The sequence below is a fragment of the Esox lucius genome, chromosome 5, assembly GCF_011004845.1.
Source record: "Esox lucius isolate fEsoLuc1 chromosome 5, fEsoLuc1.pri, whole genome shotgun sequence".
Taxonomy (NCBI): domain Eukaryota; kingdom Metazoa; phylum Chordata; class Actinopteri; order Esociformes; family Esocidae; genus Esox; species Esox lucius.
The window spans coordinates 33,994,341-34,000,340 of NC_047573.1; positions in this window are offsets into that span (position 1 = coordinate 33,994,341).

Sequence of the window (6,000 nt, forward strand, 5' to 3'; positions counted from 1 at the left end):
AACATCTGAGGCTATAGCCCTGAACGCCCAGGCCTAGCGATGCCCCTGATATAATGCATGCAATAGCTGTTTTGTCTTAATAAACGGAAACCAAGAAAGATCAGTATTATAGCTAGTTATCTAGGAGTGCTTAGCTTTTTTTGGCCAAATCAATTGCACTGCCCTCTGCTGGTCACTTTGGTCATTAAACGTTAGTACCTGCAGTTAGGACACAGGATCTCTAGCAATGATGAAATAAACTTAGGAATGAATAATGCAGTATTACACTGTGCAATATAATTTTGGTAATCCTAAATAATGAAAAACTGTTAACTGACTGATAAATGGTAAGAGAATTAGAATTTTAGACAGATTGGTTGTTTATTCCTTTAATGCAAAATATGGGACATAATGTCAACACATTGCTTAACAAACACAAACCTTGTATGAGCATTCCTTTTATCCCTATAGCCCAGCCCACATATTGGTCTTTCATTTAAAGATGTAATAAATCATCTGCTTTTCAGAGTCACCTGTTCCTCTGTTTTTGGAAAGGAAATTATCTCTAATTTGGCAAACATATTCGGATTCTTTTTGTTTTACAAGAGTTTAAATATGATTATGGTCATAGAATAATAAATGTAATGTCAACAGTCTTTTTCTGTGAATGACATCTCAGTTGAGCATGTCATGGAAATATTTAACATTTCTGATGGTCAGGGCTTGCCCCTTCTGGATTTTAGGCAAACAATGCAGGATCAGCCACAATCAAGCCAACTTGGTTAAAACTTGGTAAAACTGTTGAAGGAACTGGATTTTGACCCTTTTTAGAGTCAATTAAATAATGTAACAACTGAATTCAAGGTACAAAGAGTATTACAGTACAGTACAAGTGTCAAAGATAAATGTTGTCTGGACATTTAAGATGTTTGCAAGAGCAAAGATGCAGGCAGAAGTGAGGAAAATGTAAAATAGCTTTCCGAAACCCTACTCTGGTTTATATCCCAAAGAAAAGGAGCAGGGGTTTGTTTACTGAACTAAGGATAACAAAACTAGTCCTAAAGAATAGACTAGAGGTCCTGGTCCTTGGGCCAGAAAGGGGTGCACCTTTTTGTTTTTGCCCAGGCTCTCACAGACCTGATTCAAATAAAAGACTTGACAATAGGTTGATTACATCATTCGAGTGTATAAGTGGTAGGGCAACATTTGAATCAATTGTGTGAGTGCTAGGGCAAAAACTAAAATGTGCACACACTTTGGGTCCCGAGGACCAGGATTGGGAAACACTGAATCTGTTCTGGGGCTATCTCGAGAAGCAAGCAAGCTTAGAGTGTAACAAGCTAACATTTTGTCCCTGCATTCACGCCATACAGAAACATGTGAACCATTAACATTCCAATGATTGCCTACTAGGACAGAAAGTAAGTACATAGTAATACATGTCTATAATAAATAATGAAGAATAATTGAATATGTAAATAAACATGGAATATTAATTTTTCAGTTCCTTCACTGTGGTACACAGTCAACCAGCACAGAAGTGTATGTACACTATTTATGATCAACTATATTTTTACTTATAAGAACTTATGATGAACACTTAGTACTTCCCTGAGACCAGCACACCAGCCCAAACAAACATTTTGGTAATCTGAAACCTTGCTGCTAGTCCAGGACATTGGCTGTTAACCAAGTTCAAGAACAGCTGGTATGGATGAATAATGTGAATGTATACATGGATAAATGTGGATTTGTTTCATAAAAGATATTATATACACTGCTCAAAAACAAGAAACCAGGCAAGCCTAGTTTAGCCGGCCCACAATAAAATGTGTTCACCATGGCTGCCTTTTCGAAAATCGAACCCAGGTCACCCATATGAAAGGTAATGTCATTAACCACTAAGCCACCAAACTACACACGATAGGCATTAGTGTAGCCTCTTCGCATTATATTATTTTCACTCATTAACATCACCCCAAGTGTGAATATTTTGTTAGATACTAGCGTTAACTTGAGTAATGTTTCTTATTAAGTTTACCTCCACCACAAGTAGTATATATGAAATGTATGACTTTTGCCACTGGCCGTTGTAAAAGCTAATTAGCCATTTGTGAATGACATGGATACAGTATCTATCAATATAGATATTGACAATAGCTAGTGATGGCCATTCAAGGCTTCATTTACATTATTTTAGCAGCAGGATATTATGCTGGCAGCACTAAGATTTTCTTTATCAAAATAAAAGCCATAATTGAAATGTTTAAGGCAATATATTTAATCTAGTCTGTGAAGAAGAACAGACAAGAATAACATTGAAACGGACATTAAACATAATGTACAGACAATATTGTTAACTATATTATGTATTTCACTGATGGCTTTTATTTTGACTTTTTTGTCATGTGAAAAGATGAGTGAATTGTGAAGCGTTTGTCTATCCTAATATCCACCAGAACCATTTTATTTTAAGCTTCCTATTACGTAGCAACGTAAAGTTGTCGCCAGCAAAGTTTTTCTGTCCTGAACCTCAGGCATAACGCGTTTTGACTGTTACGGGAGGCGAACACGGGACCTGTTGTTCCAGAGCCCGCATCTTTAATCACTACGCTATTTGAATGTTTGTCAGTGACATGCGCTCTTTTTAGATCGTGTCACAAATAATGAAATATATTGAAGATCAAAATCTTAACTGCACATTGTGTAACTCATTGAGAACAAAATGACATAACAGTCAATGGAAACCAAAATCACCAACCGATTGAGGGCTGGGTTCAAACTCTGAAAATCAAAGTAAACAATTGAAATTAGGCTGTTCCAAATTGTGTGACTTTCATCACGGCAACTCAATGTGACTCAGTAGTTTGCATGGCACCCTCATGCCTGTATGCACTCCCAACAACGTCTGGAAATGCTCCCTTTCACATGCATGTTGCAATATTTGTGCTCTGCCAAATGAACTGTTCAATAGGCTAATAAAATCAAATAAAAAGGAGTACTTTTCTGTCTGTTTTTATTTCAATAAGGTACTTATTGTTGTGGCTGACGAAGCGCAAAGGGATAGATTGTTGAGTATGGATGTGTTAAATGGTGGACGAGTGAAGTGTCAGGTGCCGGGAAGAACAGGGAAAAAGAGAGGGGTGATTACGGGAGTGCCTGAAGAACTGACAATGGAAGAACTTCAGAGTGTGGTGTCGGGAGGTTCAGTGGTGAACGCGAGGCGGATGAACAGAAGAGATGGGGGGAGCGAGCAGGTGAACCTGACGGTGTTGTTGGAATTTGGAGGTCCGTTACCAAGTAGGGTGCAGGAGGGCTTCATTAGTTACTATGTAAGGGAATATGTACCGCCGCCGCTGCTGTGTTTCAAGTGTCAGTGTATGGGACATGTAGCAGCTGTGTGTAGAGGGAAAGGTAGGTGTGCAAGATGTGGAGGTCCACATGAGTATTGCAAGTGTGAAGGGGATTAGTTGAAGTGCTGTAACTGCGGTGGGGAACACAGTACTGCATTTGGTGGGTGTAGGGTGCAGATGCAGGCAGCAGAGGCTCAGCGGTATAGAGTCATAAACAAGGTCATGTATGCTGAAGCAGTCCGGCGAGGGGCGGGGTGGGGTCAGGTGAGAGTGGGCGGGATGGGATCAGGTGAGAGTGGGCGGGGTGGGGTCAGGTGAGAGTGGGCGGGGTGGGGTCAGGTGAGAGTGGGTGGGGTGGGGTCAGGTGAGAGTGGGTGGGGTGGGGTCAGGTGAGAGTGGGCGGGGTGGGGTCAGGTGAGAGTGGGCGGGATGGGGTCAGGTGAGAGTGGGGAGAAGGAACACTGTGCATGGTTGGTGTCAGAAGTGATGGTGGAGAGGCTTCAGGTAGTGTTGTCAGAGACGTGTAAGAATGAATTTCTGGTGGGTAAAGGGACGTTGGTAGTGGACAGGGTTGGCTTCTTGGCGTTCAACTGTAGTGTAATGAATGTTAGTGAGCAGGTTAAGAAAAAGTCTGCACGAATAGATCTAGTGGTACCTGGTGCTAGGGAGTTTCTTTGTATCTCTGAAGTTACCGGGGCAATGATTTATGAGGTGTTGAAAGGGACAAGAAGTGAAGGGGGGGTGAGTGTGCAGGCTTAGGATGGTGTTGGTGGTGCTTCAATGGAATGCAAGGGGTTTGGTGGCTAATGGGCAGTAGTTTAAGACGTTTTTGTATAGTATGGATGTGGTACCGGATGTGTGTGTACAAGAAACGTGGCTTAAGCCCATGTTGGAATTTGTGATCCCGGGCTTCAGGTCAGTTAGGTGTGACAGAGTGGAGGGTGGGGGTGGGGGCTGTGCTACATTTGTTAAAGTTGGTGTGAACTACAGAAGGGTGGAGGTAATGATGTCAGAGTGTGTGGGTATAGAAATTGTAGGACATAAAGAGAACATAGGGATAGTGAATTTCTATAATACCTGTGAGCGGGTGGTGTTGGGGACGCTGGAAGAGGTCGATCGGAGATTCAATGAGGGAAAGGTGATATGGTGTGGGGACTTTAATGTTCATTACGAAGTGTGGGGGAGTGTGCGGACAGATGGCAATGGGAGAACAGGGGAGGACTTTATGGGGTGTCGTGGCCTGGTGTGCTTGAATGATGGGGGGGTACTAGGATTGATGTTGTAAGGGGTTCAGAATCGTGTGTGGAGCTGACCCTGGTGTCTGCTGTGCTGGCGGGACGGTGCGATGGGAGGTGCATCGGGAGACTACAGTAGGTAGTGATCATTATCCAGGTGTTTGTAAATTAGGGTTTGAGGTATGTAGACAAGGTAGAGTGGTGACTCAAAGATGGAGTTTTAGGAAGGCAGATTGGAAAGAGTATAAGCGTATGTGTGGAGGATTGGGGGACGTTTTGGTAGGGGAGGAGTCTGTGGATGTGTGTGCAGAGAGGGTGACGGCTCGGATAAAAGTGGTGGTCAAAGGATGGTGGTTCCGTGGTGGACGGATGAATGCACAAAAGGAGTGGTGGAGAGGGATGTTGCATTGAGAGTCTTGAAGAAGGGTCTGACTGAAGTTAAGTTGAGGGATTATCAAAGGAAACGAACGGTGGCAAGGAGGACAATTAAAACAGCTAAAAGAGTACTGTTCCACTACTGGGAGTGAGATGGATCTGAGTAGGGTGTGGAGGATGTTTAAGAAGACAGTGGGGAAGGATAAGGGTGGGATTCCAGTGTTGGTGGAAGGTGGTGTTCCTGCGGTCACAAATCTGGTTAAAGCCAATGTTATACGTGGGGCGTTTGAGGGTGTGCATCAGTGTGATCATATCATGGAGGAGGGTGTTAGGCAGCTTACAGACTGGAAGACAGAGGTGACTTGTTGGTGGTGATGGTGGTGTTGTTGGGATTGGAGAAGATGGATTTGGTGGTTTCATTCTGCTGGGTGCCGGCTCATGTTGGTGTGGACGGTAATGAAGGGGCTGATAGGTTGGCTAGGAGTGCATGTAGGAAGGAGAGAGTGGGTGTACAGGTACCATTAGGACCAGGGGAAATTAAAACATTGATAAAGGGGGTAGGTGTTGACTGTTGGCAGAGGAAGTGGGATGGTAGCAGGAAGGGGAGAGGGTATTATGGGGTGCAGCGGACAGTGAGGGTAGAGGTGAGGAATATGGGGTGTAGGAGAGAAGAGGTGATGTGGTGTCGACTACGGTTAGGGCATACAGGACTCAACGCGTCATTGAAGGTGATAGGTAAGCATGAAACAGGGCTGTGTGATGGTGTCGAGTGGAGGAAACAGTTGAACATGTGTTGATGTATTGTGAACAGTATGATGTTGAGAGGGAAAGGTTGTATGAGAAGGTTAGAGAGGAGGGTAGGAAGTGGGATGTAGAGGGGTTGCTGGGCGGCGGGAAGGTGAGTTGGATGGTAGCAAAGGCTGTATGTAGATTTCTCAGGGCTACAGGTCCGAGCGGGAAGATATAGGAAAGGCAGGCCGTGAGCGGCCTCACACTCCGGTACGGTAGGAGGCGGTATATGCACCTTCAATGGATGCGATCAGCCATTAATTTAATAG